The 16,643-nt window shown below is 35.6% G+C and overlaps 1 long non-coding RNA gene and 1 other non-coding gene across 2 annotated transcripts in view; both read left to right on the top strand.

The window, feature by feature from the left end:
* LOC141514160 (uncharacterized) overlaps positions 1-16,643 on the top strand; it is a 130,415-nt gene that overhangs the window by 81,670 nt on the left and 32,102 nt on the right. The gene's annotated exons all lie outside the window — the stretch shown is intronic.
* Positions 7,138-7,273, top strand: LOC141515820 (U4 spliceosomal RNA). Its single transcript, XR_012476557.1, has one exon. It is a non-coding gene; the product is annotated as a U4 spliceosomal RNA (small nuclear RNA).

The raw sequence follows: 16,643 nt of genomic DNA, 5'->3' as shown, positions 1-16,643 counted from the left end.
GGGGCAGCTAGGTGGCACAGTGGATAGAGCACCAGTCCTGGAGCCAGGAGTACCTGGGTTCAAATCTGGCCTCAGACACCTAGTAATTACCTAGCTGTGTGGCTCTGGGCAAGCCACTTAACCCTATTTGCCTTGCAAAAAAAAAAACCTTAAAAAAAAGGGGGGTAAAGAGAAAAAAACTGCTATCCAATAAGATAAAACTGGCTATGTCCCAGTATGGGGAAAAGATTCCTATAACTCTTGAGAATTGTAACTCTATCAGAGAGAATATACTTAGCCAGAAGTGACGGACACTCATGACTTATCCATGAAACTGCTATCCAATGGGAAGAAACTGGCTATATCCCTATTTGGGAGAAAGACTCTAACAACTCTCAAGAATTGTAACTCTATTAGAGAAAATATACTTAGCCAGAAGTGATGGCTCATGACTTTCTGTGACTCAGATAGAATGATTTAAAAACACTACCTCCTTAAAAAAAGGGGGACAGGAAGGAGATGGAAGGATGAAAAGGATTGAATAGGATAAATCTCATTACATAAAGAGGTACAAAAGAACTATGGTAACAGAGGGGAAGAAGGGAAGAGATGAGAACCACCAGAATCTTCCTCTCATCAGACTTGACTTAAAGTTAATTTACACACATACTCAGTTAACTTAAGAAACATTTTATCTTTCAAGTATTAAAAGGGGAAAAGGGGAAGGAGGATCGAGACAGGGAGAGGGAGAAAAGGGGAAGTAGCAGAAGGAAGGGAAGGAAAAAGGGGAAAAGAGAAAGGGGAAAGAAAGGTGAGGGGTGGATATAGAAAGGCAAACACACTGAAGGTGGCCATATTGAGAAACAAAATACTGGGGAACATGGATAATACAGTCAGAGGGAAGACAGCATGGAGGGCAATAAAGAGTTAGTAATTGTAATTTTGAATGTGAATGGGATGAACTCTCGCTTAAAACATAAGTGAATAACAGAGTGGATTAAAAACAAGAATCCTACAATATGCTGCTTGCAAGAAACTCATTTTAAATAGAGAGATACATATAGAGTAAAGGTAAAAGACTGGAGCAAAATATATTTTGCTTCAGCTGAAATGAAAAAAAGCAGGGGTAGCAATCCTTATCTCAGACAAAGCAGCTGCAAAAACAGATACTGTTAGAAAAGATAAAGAAATGGGGCAGCTAGGTGGAGCAGTGGATAAAGCACCAGCCCTGGAGTCAGGAGTACTTGGGTTCAAATCCGGTCTCAGACACTTAATAATTACCTACCTGTGTGGCCTTGGGCAAGCCACTTAACCCCATTTGCCTTGAAAAAAAAAACCTTAAAAAAAAAGAAAAGTATCATAGACAACAAAGTGATTTCAATATTGAATAAATATGCACCCAATGGGATAGTATCCAGATTCTTAGAGGAGAAACTGAAAGAACTACAGGAAGATATAGACAGCAAAACTCCTGGAGAGATTTGCATGGGCTGATGCTGAGAGAGATGAGCAGAACCAGAAAAACATTATAAACCCTAATAGCCACATGGGGGTGATAATCAAGCTTGATGGACTTACTCATTCCATCAGTGCAACAATCAGGGACAATTTGGGACTATCTATGATGGAGAATGCCATCTGCATCCAGAGAAACAACTGTGAAGTTTGAACAAAGACCAAGGACTATAACCTTAAATTTAGGGGGGGAAAAATTGTATCTTATTGTCTGATCTTGCTATCGCTTATACTTTATTTGTCATCGTTAAGGATATGATTTCTCTCTCATCACACTCAATTTGGATCAGTGTATACCATGGAAACAAGGTAAAGACTGGCAAATTGCCTTCTGTAGGGGGTGGGGGAAAGGAAGCAAGATTAGGGGAAATATTATAAAACTCAAATTAAGTAAAATCTTTTTTAAAAAAAAGACAATCTGGATGCTACACCACTTGGGGCACCTATATTTAGGACTGATATTACTTCTTTGTCTATTATACCTTTTTTTTTTAGGATTTTGCAAGGCAAATGGGGTTAAGTGACTTGCCCAAGACCACACAGGTAATTATTAAGTGTCTAAGTCTGGATTTGAACTCAGGTATTCCTGACTCCAGGGCTGGTGCTCTATCCACTGTGCCACCTAGTGCCCCATTATACCTTTTTTTTAACAAAATGTAGTTTTCTTTCTTCTCTCTTTTACCTAGGTCTATTTTGCTTTTGCCTTGAGATCAAGATTGTTACACCTGGTTTTTCTTTAAATTCAGCTAAATAACTTCTTGCCTTTACTAAGTATGTGCATTTCTTGCCTTCAAATGTGTTTCTTGTAAATATAATATTATAAAATTTTGATTTTTTGAACTCCTCTGCTAATGGGAGATTTTATCCTATTTATATTAATAATTATGTGTATTTTTTTCTGTTCTATCTCTCCTCCTCTTTGTCCTGTTTATCCTTTCACCCTTTCCCTCTTTCTAATTATATTATTAGTGGTACAATTTTGCAAATAGTTCGGTTCCATTGAATCCCTTATGTCTTTACACTTGGGTTTTAATATTGGTGATCAAATTTCTTGTTCAGTTCTGGTCTTCTCCTTATGAAAGCTTGAAATCCTTCTATTTAACTGAGTGATCATTTTTCCCTGGGAATATTATGCTTAATTTCACTGGGTAGATGATCCTTTTTTGTAGTCCAAGCTCCTTTGACTTCTAGAATATCATATTCCTTGTCCTCTGATGCTTTAATGTTGCAGCTGCTAAGTAATCCTGGTTGTGGCTCCCTGATATATGGATTGTATCTTTCTGGTCACTTATAGGATTTTTTCCTTGACCTGTTTGTTCAATAATTTGGCTATAATGTTCCTTGAAGTTTTTATTTTGGGATCTCTTTCCCGAGGTGATCAGAGGGTTCTTTCAATGCCAATTTGTCCTCTGGTGCCAGCATACAAGAATAGTCCTTGATAATTTCTTGAAATATGTTGCCCACATCGTCCTTTTGATTATGGCTTTCAGGTAAGCCAATCATTCTGGGTTATCTCCTGGATCTATTTTTCAGGTCTGTTGTTTTTCCCATGAGATATTTTATATATTTTTATACTTTTTCATTCTTTTGAATTTGTTTGATTCTTGATGTCTCAAAGTAATTAGCTTCCACTTGTCCAATTCTAATTTTTAAGGTTCTATTTTCACCAGTTAGCTTTTGTACTTTCTTTTCCATTTGGCCAATTCTACTTTTTAAAACAGTTGTTTTCTTTTTCCAAGCTGTTGACTTTTTCCATAATTCTCTTTCAGCATTATCATTTCTTTTCCCAATTTTTCTTCTACCTCTCCTATATGATTTTTTAGTGCCTATATGATTTTTTAAGCTCCTTTCTGAATTCTTCTATGTGTTCTTTCTGGGTTTGAGATCATTTCCCATTTTTCTTTGAGGTTTTGCCCATAGGTGTTTTGACATTGTTGTTCTCTTCTGAATTTGTGTTTGATCTTTTCTGTCATCATTATAACTTTCTATGGTCAGATTATTTTTTGCTGTTTTTTGCTTATCTTTTTTAGGTCTTTTTCATTTCTTTTAAATTTGATCTCTGCTCCTGGGGTAGAGGGGGGCACTTTCTCAGACTTCTTGTGCTAGTAGCTGTAGGCCCTGTCTATTTATGTGATACTGCACTGATGTGGCCCTGAGGCCCACAGGGATCCTCATGTCTGGTTCTGTGCTGAGGAGGTAGGGTGAGGGATACTGGCACTACTGAAGGCTCTAGGGATCTGGCAGCTATCTGTGCTGAACCAGCATCCTAATGGTGGCTAGCATGTGCTAAGGTCAAGAGGGTGTTTCTGCTTTTCCTTGGGGCTACATTGAAGCACCTGGTGTTTCTCAGATCCATTGGATATGATAAGGCACATGGCAAGTTCTGGTGCTGGGGTTTGTCTACTCCACCACATTGGGGCCCAGGATCTCCCACTAGTTTGCTGATGAGGGCTTGCTGTTGGCTTACTGGGGTACTTCCTGTCCTACATTGCATTCCCCTCTTCCCTAAGTGAGACAGACCTTTCCTGCTGATCTTCCAGGTTTCTTAGCCTAAAAGATTATTTCACCCTGTCTTTTTCTGGTTCTGTTCCATCTTTTGTTTGGGGGTATTATTTATGGCTATTTGAAGGTGAATATGGCAGAGTTACAGTGATTTACTGCTTACTCTGTCATCTTGGCTTCTGTTGATCAGCATTAACTCTCTCTTAAAGAAGATGGTCACTCACAAGAGTGTTGACCTTAACCTGACCATTTTACAAGTTAAAGTATACCAAAAGTATTTTGTCTTTGCAAAGCTGAGATAAAATATAAAATAACCAATTAGCAGTCCTGGAAATTCCTTTATGGTCTAATGAGGTTCATTTTTAAAATTTATTTTAGAAGTATTTATAATCATCTCCTCCTACTGCCTCTTCCAATTGAACATTAAGAAAAAGAAAAGTCATAATAAATATGTATAATTCAGCAGAAGATTCACACATGGCAAATATCCATTTCATTTTGCATTTTAAATTCATTACTTCTCTGGCAGGAGGTGAATGACATTTTTCATCTTCCATCCTCCAGACCTGTGATTCACTATTGCATTTATCAGAGTTCTAAGACATTTTAAAGACTTTTTTCCTTTATAATATTTTTGTCATTGTGCAAATTGTTCTCTTAGTGCTGCATCTTTTATTCTGTATCAGTTCAAAGAGTTCCTTCCAGCTTCCTTTAAAACTGTCCATCTCACAGCAGCTAAGTGGTTTAGTGGATAGAGCACTGGCCCTGGAGTCTGGAGGACCTGAGTTTAAATCAGGCCTCAGATACTTAATAATTGCCTAGCTCTGTGACCTTGGGCAAGTCACTTTAACCCCATTGCCTTAAATTAAAAACAAACAAAACTGTCTACCTCATTGTTTCTTCTGACATAATAATATCCCCCCATTAATAAACCATAATTTGTTTAAGCCATTCCCCAAAGATGAGCTTAGTTTATGATTTTGGATTACAATGAAAAAAAATTACTATAAATATTTTTTCTTCTTTTATCTCTTTGAGGCATAGGCTTAATAGTGATATAGTTGGGTCAAAGAATATCTATATCTATAGCTTAGTAACTTCAAGAGCAGAGTCCAAATATCTATCTTCATTTCTCCCTAGAATGCATTGCTAATTATCCAAATGCCCTCCACCCTGCCACAGAAATCTCTTCACCCTGTAAGTTTAACTGCCTTTGAACTTCTTATATAGGAAGTACTCTTTATTTCTGCATCCTTTTCCTCTGATGGGCTGCTTTCTTCCAGAATGTCCACTTGAAGGAGGATATAGCCTCATCCACTGATTGACTGCTTCTTCTTAGAACTTTTGTTTTTAAGAAGACTGCCCAAGTTAGCATATTTCATTTCTCTCCAGGCTACACTCCTGATTCTTGAAATATCCCTGGATGGGTGTTCTCCTGTCCTCCCTCACCATCCCCTTTTAAGTGTTGTCTTCTCTCATTAGAATATAATCTCCCTGAGGACAGGAGTTGTTTTTCTTTCTGCTTGTATTTGTATTTCTAGTGCTAAATACAGGTTTTGACATGCAATAAGTGCTTAATACATGCTTGTAGAACTGAGTTGATATGCTATCCAGACTGGGTAGACCTATTAACAGCTCTGTCAATAACATAACTATTTTCCTGTAACCTTTCCAACATTTGTCATTTTCTTCTTTTGTCATCTTTAACAATCCAATTGTTGTGGCATGAAATTTGAGAGTTCTTTTTAATGTAATTTCTCCAATTATAATTTATTTAGAACATTTTCATATACTTAATGATAACTTAAAGACTTTCCTATAAAAATGTCATCAACCTCTAGAGGAAAGACCCAATGAACTCTGAGTGCAGATTAGAACATACTCTTTTCTTTCTTTGTTTACATGTATTTTTTGCAATATGGATAATATGGAAACATGCTTTGCATGATTTCAGGTGCATAATTAATATCATATTGTTTGACTTCTCAATGAGGAGGGGAGGGTTGGAAAGAGAAAAAGAATGTGGATCTCAAAATTTTTTAAATGAATATTAAAAGTTAATTTAAAATTTAAAATTTTATTTCTGCTTTATAGTACAATCTAAGATGTGGTAGTAAAAGATTACTTTCTCAATTTTCTTACATTATTACCCGTGAGATTCTTTACCTTTTGTTTTTCCATATGAACTATATATCATTATTTTTAGCACTATAAATAATTTATTGGCAATAAGATTGATATTAGAATAATATAATTGTATTATTCTGGATTGACCTACTCAAGAACAGTTAATTTTGTTTGCTCTTATTTGCACAAGAAGTACTTTATGGTTGGATTCATACATTTCCTATATATGGCTAGGAAAAAAAAGATATTTTGATAGTTATTTTGAATGGAATTTTTATTTTTTACTTCTTCCAATTGTTTTTGTTGGTTGTTTACAGGAATAATGATTTTTATGTGAATTTATTTCACAACTTGCAACTTTGCTGAATTTATTGTTTCAATAATTTTTTTGTTAGTTTTTGAAGAATACATTATATCATCTGCAAAAACACTCAATAATTTTCTTTCCTCTCAGCCTATGCTTATTTACTTAATTTTTCCCCCATCTTACTGAAATAGTTAGAATTTCTAACACTATGTTAAATGGTTCTAGTGATAATGGAGCATGCTTGCTCTATTTCTTATCTTACTGTAAAAGCCTCTAATTTTAGTCTTCATTGTACATAGTTATGATCCACAATGAGGAAAAATCCACTTATTCCGTGCTTTCTAATGTTTTCAACATGTGTCCTAATCAGAACTCATTATTTTTCCCTCCAGACCCTCACCCTTTCCAAACATCCCTTTTACTCCAGTCACTTGAGTTCATGACATAGGTATCATTTTCAAACTCATTCTCTTGCATGCTCATTTCCAATCTATTGCCAAGTTTTGTCATTTCTACCTTCAAAATATCTATTGGACATGCTCCCTTCTCTCCTCTGATACTGCTATCACCTTAATGTAGTATCTCATCACCTCACAACTGGATTATTTCAATAACCTGATAGCTGCTTTCTCTTTAACATCTCTCGCCACTCCAGGACAGCCTTCCTCAGCTGTCAAATCAATCTTCCTAAAGTACATTAAAACTTCATCATATAGCTTTTATTATAGCCAATGAAGTTTATCTGAGGTGCAATTATTGCTAATTGAAAACTTTTCCCAATACCCTGCCAAGATGAACTGAAATATAATTTGCATTGGCAATTTTTGACAATTTCTACCGAGACTGTTATTCTTATATAAAAAATTGTTTCCTTCACATTATTATCTGATTTCTAGGCCTTTTTGAAAGTGATTAATGGTAATCACTCCATTTTGTTGCTGGTGGCAAAATAAACATATAAATTAAGATTACTTGAAAGAAAAAAGCCTCATATGTGACTTCATTTGTGATTACATCAATTGATTTTAAATACATATTTGTTTTTAATGCTCTTTTTCTAAAAAATCCCCCTTTTCTTTGTTCTATTCATTGTTTTTGTTCCCTTAAGTCTATTGTAAAAATTATTTTCTGACCTGAAATATACCCTTTTTAAATCTTTCATTAGAATTAAATTTCAAACGTGAACTACCAGAGGGTGTTGACTTTAGAGATTGACTGCACTTGGCACAATATTCCTAAAAGCAAAACAAAGACTTATATCATATTTTGCGGGGCGGCTAGGTGGCATAGTGGATAAAGCACCGGCCTTGGAGTCAGGAGTACCTGGGTTCAAATCCGGTCTCACACTTAATAATTACCTAGCTGTGTGGTCTTGGGCAAGCCACTTAACCCCATTTGCCTTGCAAAAACCTAAAAAAAAATTCTCAAGTATCTTATTTTGCAAGGCTTGAGGCTATAATTCTTCAGGAGGAAAATGAGACTTTAGTAAGAGGAATTTGAAGTCTTTCTAATGAATGCTAAGAACCTTGAAATGCAAATACCAATCAAGAGAAAACAAAAAGATAAATACGTTTGAACAGATGGAAGAGACTAAATAAAGATTAAAAGTTAACAACATTTTAAGGGGGAATTGAGACTTTTGTCTTTATTTGCCACAGTTTACCCATCTATAAGAAGGGGATGAAAGTAATACCTACTTGCCAGGGTTATTGTGAGGATCAAATGAATAATTATAAAGTGCTTAGCATAGTGCCTAGCACATAACACTAGAAATATTAGCTATTATTATTATCATAATCATTATTGTAATGGATGACAACAAAAGGTGTTCAGCCTAGAGTCAGAAAATCTCATCTTCCTGAGTTTAGATCTGGCCTCAGACACTAGCTGAGTGATGCTGGGCAAAACATTTACCCTTTTGGCCTCAATTTCCTTCTTTGTAAAATGAGCTGGAGAAGGAAATAGAAAATCAGTGTAGTATCTTTGCCAAGTAAAATCCAAATGTGGTCTTGAAGAGACAGACTTGATTGAAATGATTCAACAACAACAACAACAACAACAACTGGTGGAGCTCATTTCTCAGGGGTTGCTGAATTAAAATTCATCCAAAAGAGGTGGCCCATCCATAAATGTCTTATTCTTTGTCTCTTATTTTGGAAATAGGAGGGTTGCTCTGAGTTGCCTCACTGAGAATTGGGTTTGGAGAGTGGCTTCTTTCCACTCAGGTATGGTGACTGTGGACACATTATCACCTCTGTCTCTTTGTATGATGAGCAAATAAGTATTCTGAAATGGAATTATACAGATTGTAAACTCTAGGAGTTTGGGGAGGTGACAACTGCTACATCAGTAGCAGGTTTGAACAAAGCCTATTGTGACATCCACCAGTATTATAGTTGCTGAAGGCAGTGAAGACAGCTCCATTGGGAAAGGAAAAACCCAAGGACATGGAGCAAGAATAACATGAAGCTTCATAGAAGATGAACCCTTGTGGAAGAGAAAAGTAGTATCAAATATTAATCTAGAAAGTCACTGACCTTCAGGGTCTATCAGAGACTACACTAAGATAAACTTCATAAGGACTCTATAAAAAGAAGGCACTCCTAATATGCACATTTTAAGTTGTCCTTTATCATTTGTCCTCTACATGTATGTGTCACTTTCATTGACATTCTCAGATAATATCTCAGTAGAATTGAACTCTCTGGATGTAAAGATAATTTTAGTTACTTTCTTAGTATAACTCCAAAATTTTATCAAGAGTGGTTGAACCAATTCTTAGCTCTATGATCAGTGGATTTGTGGACAACAAGTAATAACCAGGCTTCCACAGAGAAATACTTAATTAACATGGGCAAGCACTGGAACTTGTACAGTTACCATGACTAGAGTGCTTCCTTCTGACTAAAGTCTTTAAAAGTCTCTTTAAAGGGGACACTGCTTAATGACACTCCATACATTTTATTTCCAGGAGGGAATCTTGATCAAACTGATTTTCACATAATCAATAAACTACATTTCTATAGTAGAAAACTGGAAGAAAAAGAGGCAAAAGGAAGGAAACAAAAGTTAATCAAGAAATAAATTGTAACAGGTTACTCCTGATTCTGAAATCCCTTGTAAACAAGAGATTAAGTGTGGGAAGTTTCAGATAATCATAATCATAAAAATACAAGTCTGCTCATATTTTGTGCCTATAGGCCCAGCAAGAACCAAAAATCAATTGTAAAGAAATAAATTAGAAAATAATAGTAAGCTTCCTCACTTGTGAGAAAAAGGAAGCCCTTCCCAGATATGTAAGTTCTATTGGTCAGAGGGATTGCATTATATCTGGAATAGCTCTCACTGGGTTAGCAACCAATTTTGTTTTATTTCAGGTCCATTCCACCTGTAGTTATCATTTTCTCCTTTTTACCTTACATTGTCACCATCTGCTGAAGTTGTTAATTGCTACTACCAATCTTTTTTCTTCCTCAGGATGGTATTACTGCTATTTTGTAGTAGTTTGTCCCAGGTCAACATCTTTTAGGGGAGGCAGTATGATGCAGACTACTAAAAGTAGAGTTACAAGAGCTGGTTTCAAAGATCTACATCTCTCCATTTAATACCTTTTGATCTTAACCAAGTCACTTAAACTACTTGAACCTCAGTTTCACAACTCTCCTCAATATGAGGGGATTGAACCAGAAGACCTCTAGTATCCATTATAATTCTAATTTTATGATTTTGTCATCCTAATCAACACACAATAAATCTGGACACACGAAAGGGTTGCTCATGACAAGACTTTATAGTAACCTTCAGAAAAAGATCATTAAACTTTATTGTATCTGAGTAGATAAATTTCTTTCACTTCTATCCTTTTGGCCATGTCTCCCTTTTCATCACCCAGGCCTACAATGGATTATATATCTCCTTCTGAGCTCTTCTAACTCTGAGAAGCAATGTAAGCACAACATTTTCATACCTTTCTAAGCCCTTTGGCCATGAAAATTGGCTTGGAGCTTAGACCTCAAGAAGGCACTAAAGAATGATGGAGGTGAAGAGGTTAAGGTGATAATCTTTATTATAACCTTAGATTCAATAAATTGAGAAAAAAAATTGGTCTTACTCCTAAATTTTCATTGGGCTAATTAAGATGTCCTCTACCAAACATAGTCTTCTTAGTTGTTCTCATTATATCCTAGAGGACTATAGAGATATATGTGATTAGGCAGCAGTATGTCTGGAGAAAAAAAAGATACATTTGTTTAGTATGAGTCAGAATTGTAATGCAACCATTAAAAAATAAATAAATGAAATGAAATAAACAGATAAACAACTAATGCAGTCTTGGACTGAATTAAGAGAAACATAGCTTCAGGAATAAGGAAGAGATAGTTTGACTAAAATCTGTGCTAGTCAGATCTCTTCTGGAATATCACATTCAGTTCTGGACATCACAGTTCAAGGAGGACATTAATAAATTGAAGATGTCCAGAAGAGAGTTATCAGGATGGTAAAGATCCTTGAATCAATTTTATTTGAGGATAGATTGAAGAGATAAGGGATATTTAGCCTTTAGAAAAGAAGATTCAGGAGTTACATGATAGTTGTCTTTAAATATTTGAAGAGCTGCCATTGGCAGGGGGAGGGTAGATGGGGGATATGTGAAAAAAAATGTTAATTTGGACAGAGAAGCTAGATCAGATATGATGTTTTAAATTAAAAAGAAGCAAATATAGGCTTGATGGATGTCAAGAAAAACTTCCTAACTATTAGAGCTGTCCTGACTCACTTGCCTCAAGACATCATAGGACACCAGGATCACAGCTCTAGAACTAGAAGGGACCTTAGCAATAGGAAGTTCTCTCTCCTTAGAGGTCTTAAAACAGAGCCTGGATAGCACTCATTATGTAGCAGTGATGATTCCTTTTGCATATGGATTGGACTAGATGACTGTTGAGATCCCTTCTGCAATTTTCGAGGATTGGATTCTATAATTTTAAAGGATCTAGCACATGGGCTCTCTCAGATCCAATTGAGCTAGAAAGACTGTTTATAGGCCCAGTTATAGATGTTTGTCTGTCATCACAGGTCAGATAATTTTATAGAGAATTATTTAATAATAATGTTTGTCCTTCATTCTCAAAGAAGACCATGATATCAGGGTGGTGATGTACATGAATTGCTTTGAGTGAGGGGGTCCTGTGTTAAGTCATCAGCCTTACTTTCTCCTCCCGAGTCATCTGGATCCAGTGGCCAGATATGAATCAGAATGACTTGAGTTGGCCATGGATGTGAGGGTTTAGTGACTTGCCCAGGGTCACATGGCTAGATAGTGTTAAGTATCTGAGGTCAGATTCAAACTTCTCTCCTCCTGACTCTAAGGTGAACGTGTTACCTACTGCACCACCTAACTGCCCAGAGAATTATTTATAGATAGACAAAATGATGATGGAGTTTTGAATCACAAGTAAACTTGAAGATCCTCTATTAAAGTGTAAAGAGGTTGAGATCTTCATCAATAGAGGGAATACTCACATGAAGAAAAAATCACAGTGTAATTATGATGTTTAATACTTGAATCATTAATAGAAGAACAGTACAAAATAGCACCTTCTGGTAGAGGGATAACAGGAATATCTAGAAAGAATAGTTATAAGTAAAAAGAAATTCAAACATAGAGCATGCTATTGTTAAATATTAATTAAACATTCAGAGTGTTGGAAATATGATTCTGAAAAAAAAGACAGTAGCCAAAAATCAAATAAACCAAGTCATATCACTAGAATATTAGAAAATTTGACTTTAACCCAAAAGGTCTAGGTTTATTTTTATTTATTAATCATGTGCCTTATGGCTAATCACAATCCTTTTGAGCTGTAGTTTCTTATCTCCAAGAAGCATATTCTATTTTCAAAATTTAACATTTATTATTAAAATACCTGGACCAAATTAGTGTAACTTGTCATTTTAAGTAGTTGTTTTGTTTGTTCCCTACTATGACATGTTCATTCCTCCCCCATCCCATGATCCATATACGTATTTTGAGTTAGGTTCTATGTTTTCTCCTGAATTCCTGATTCTCTTAAGGAGGTGAAGTCCTAATGTGATGATCCTCCAAGATACAGAATTTATTTGTTTGTTTGTTTGTTTGTTTGTTTATTTAAGTAGATATGACAACTTCCAATAAGGTAAAAGTGTAGGTAGTTGCTTTTCATTAAAACTCCAACTCTTATTTGACTTTAGGCAATTAAGTAGTTCAGTTTATAGAGAGTTAGTCTTGGAGTCAGGAAGACCCGAGTTTAAATCTGACAAGGTAAGTTACCTGACTTCTGTCTACCTTTGTTATAAGGATCAAATGAGATTTATATTTACATTACTTAGGTACAGTACTAGACATATTGTAGGCTCTTAATTAATCTTCCCAAATAAATTTAGGGATGTAAAACAAATTACAGCAAGAAGAAAAGGAATATCTATACACAAGATAAAGTCTTCTAAAAAGTATCATCCCATCTGGCATGTTCTCTCAACTTGCACGCATAAATTGGATGCCCAGAGAGAGAGGCTCTACTCAAGGGTATACCCTGTGGCGTTAACCTCCTACAAGCCAAAGTTTGTGAACTGTCCCCCTCCCAATTCATATGCTTCATATTACCAATTAGCCACTGGGTAAAATTAGTCCTTAGCAGAAGCATAGTGGTATACTATAAAACATTTTTCTAAAAATCTGGAGTGTATGCTCCCAAAATGTCCCAAAACAATAAAAGGTTCAAACAGAGTACAATGGCAGGGAGATATTGCATGTAAGTTAGGGCAAAGATAACTCATAGCTATTGGTAATGCAGGGCCTAGAAATCCTTACTCTTTTAATTCAGTCCTCACACAATTTCCCTTATATATAAAATCTCTGCTGAGAGTTTGACAAACTGGAAACTAAGGATCAGCTTCTCTCCATAGTCCAACTCTCTTCTCTGCTGACAGAAGTTATTCTTCTTGAGTTGCTTCCTCACTCTGGTGACTGACTCTCTGTAACTGTGTGTTAGAAGTGTGTTTCTTTTTGTTAAATGTAATATCTCCTGCTAGTTGACTAGGTCTCTTTCAATGCTTTATGGACAACAGAAGAGAGAAGGAAAAGGAGGAAAAATAAATTCTCTTCTCCCCCCTTAAATGGGTTTCCTCTACAAGCAACTTACAATATCTCCATCTCTTAAATTCTCAAGATTGCCTCCAAGATGGAATACATTTAGTTTGTTGACTTTGATCTTTAGTTATTTTTTTGAGGAATAGAAATCATAAAATGGAAAAGGCAGTCAGGAATCAAGGAAGAAGCTCAAGTAATTAAATGCATGTTCCATCTGAGAGCAGGGAAAGGATTGGAGGAAGGAGTACATATCCCATCCCTCCAGTTCCTTCATTAGAGTCTGGAATCAGAGCGCACTGTTTTCTACATAGGAGAGATGAAGCATGAGAATGAAATAAAAGTTATATCTTCTTTTAATTGATACTGCACCTCACCCCTTTGCTACTAAGTCAAGGCAGGGGGGAAATACAGTTTGCCACATCATATGAAAAAAACAAATCTTTTCAGGTCTCAATAGTAGTATGTTGGAGTCAGTTTATGGCTTTCAAGAGTCAATTATAAAATTCTAATAATGAGCATTTATACCTCAGTAACTCTACAAATCAAGTTGATTTATTTTTTGCTGATTTTCGCCATCACTTAAAGTGATGGAGAAAATGTTAATAATGCAGATCAAACATAAAAGCAAGTGAAATCTAACTTTGGGATAGGAAATGGAGTTAGTAATTAAACATTAACCAGCAAATCTGAATTACTATAAGTTTGGAAGCAGTTAAAGAATTCATTTACAAAATAACTAAATTCTGAGTCACACATATGGCCATCTAGATATAGAAAGAGAAAGTCTGTGCATGCTAATAATAACCCACATTACAAAAGAAATAACAAGATGACTTAGCCCTATCAGATCTAAAATTATATTATAAAGCATCAAGTCATCAAAATTGTCTAGTATTGCTAGGAAATAGAGTAGTGGATCAGTGGAATAGACTAGGTGCAGTAGCAGGAAATGATTATAGTAATCTGCTGCTTGAAAAACAGTCCAGCTATTGGTATAAAAACTCTTCAATAAAAACTGTTGGAAAAATTGGAAGTTAGTATGAAAGAAACTTGGATTAGACCAACACCTGACACCCCATACCAAGATAAGTTCAAAATGGATACAGTATCTAGACATAAAATACAATATTATAAGCAAACAAGAAGATCAAGGAGTAGTTTATCTGTTCAGATCTATGGAAAGGAAAGCAGTTTATGACCAAGGAAGAGATGGAGAACATCATTAAAAACAAGTTAGATAATTTTGAATACATTAAATTAAAAAACTTTTGCACAGACAAGACCACCGTAATCAAGATCAAAAGGAATGTAGTAAATTGGGAAACAATTTTTTTATTAAAGATTTTATTTATTTTGCGTTTTACAATTTTCCCCTAATCTTACTCCCCCCCCCCCAGAAGACAATTTGTCAGTCTTTCCATTGTTTCCATGGTATACATTGATCCAAATTGAATGTGATGAGAAAGAAAATATATCCTTAAGGAAGAAACATAAAGTATAAGAGATAGCAAGATCAGACAATAAGATTTTTTTCCCTAAATTTAAGGTTATAGTCCTTGGTCTTTGTTCAAACTCCACAGTTCTTTCTCTGGATACAGATGGTATTCTCCATTGCAGAGAGCCCCAAATTGTCCCTGATTGTTGTACTGATGGAATGAGTGAGTCCAACAAGGTTGAGTGGTTTTCCTGGTTCTGCTCATCTCACTCAGCATCAGTTCATGCAAATCCCTCCAGGCTTCCCTGAATTCCCATTCCTCCTGGTGTCTAATAGAACAATAGTGTTCCATGATATACTAGGACATTTACTTAATTTTCAATTTTTTTGCTACCACAAACAGGGCTGCTATGAATATTTTTGTACAAGTGATGTTTTTACCCTTTTTCATCATCTCTTCAGGGTATGAGACCAAGTAGTGGTATTGCTGGATCAAAGGGTATGCACATTTTTGTTGCCCTTTGGGTGTAGTTCCAAATTTCTCTCCAGAAAGTTTGGATGAGTTCACAGCTCCATCAACAATGTAATAGTGTCCCAGATTTCCCACAACCCTTCCAACAATGATCATTATCCTTTCTGGTCATATTGGCCAGTCTGAGAGGTGTGAGGTGGTACCTCAGAGAAGCTTTAATTTGCATTTCTCTTGCACTTTTTCATATGACTATGGATTGCTTTGATCTCCTCATCTGTAAATTGTCTTTGCATATCCTTTGACCATCAATTGGGGAATGGCTTTTTTTAAAAAAAAATATATAACTCAGTTCTCTGTATATTTTAGAAATGAGTCCTTCATCAGAAACATTAGTTGTAAAGATTGTTTCTTTTGATCTTGGTTACAGTGGTTTTGTCTGTGCAAAAGTTTTTTGATTTAATGTAATCGAAATCATCTAGTTTGTTTTTAACTGATGTTCTCCATCTCTTCCTTAGTCATAAACTGCTCCCCTTTCCATAGATCTGACAGGTAAACTAGCTCTTGATCTTCTAATTTGCTTATAATATTGTTTTTTATGTCTAAATCCTGTATCCATTCAGACCTTATCTTGGCATAGGGTATGAGGTGTTGGTCAAATCCAAGTTTCTTCCATACTAACTTCCAATTTTCCCAGCAGTTTTTTATTGAAAGAAAGAGTTTTTATCCCAGTAGCTGAACTCTTTGGGGTTATCAAACAGCAGATTACTATAATTGTGTCCTGCTACTGCACCTAGTCTATTCCACTGGTCCACCACTCTATTTCTTAGCCAATACCAGACAGTTTTGATGACTGATGCTTTAAAACATAATTTTAGATCAGGTAGGGCTAAGCCCCCTTCTTTTGTACTTTTTTTCATTAAATTCCTGAAAATTCTTGACTTTTTGTTTCTCCATATGAATTTTTTTTTAGGTTTTTGCAAGGCAAATGGGGTTAAGTGGCTTGCCCAAGGCCACACAGCTAGGTAATTATTAAGTGTCTGAGACCGGATTTGAACCCAGGTACTCCTGACTCCAGGGCTGGTGCTTTATCCACTGTGCCACCTAGCCGCCCCTCTCCATATGAATTTACTTACAACTTTTTCTAACTCATTAATTTTTTGGAATTTTTATTGGTAGG

Source organism: Macrotis lagotis, chromosome 2 (assembly GCF_037893015.1).
Source record: "Macrotis lagotis isolate mMagLag1 chromosome 2, bilby.v1.9.chrom.fasta, whole genome shotgun sequence".
Taxonomy (NCBI): Eukaryota; Metazoa; Chordata; class Mammalia; order Peramelemorphia; family Peramelidae; genus Macrotis; species Macrotis lagotis.
This window is presented reverse-complemented; position numbering and strand designations above follow the sequence as displayed.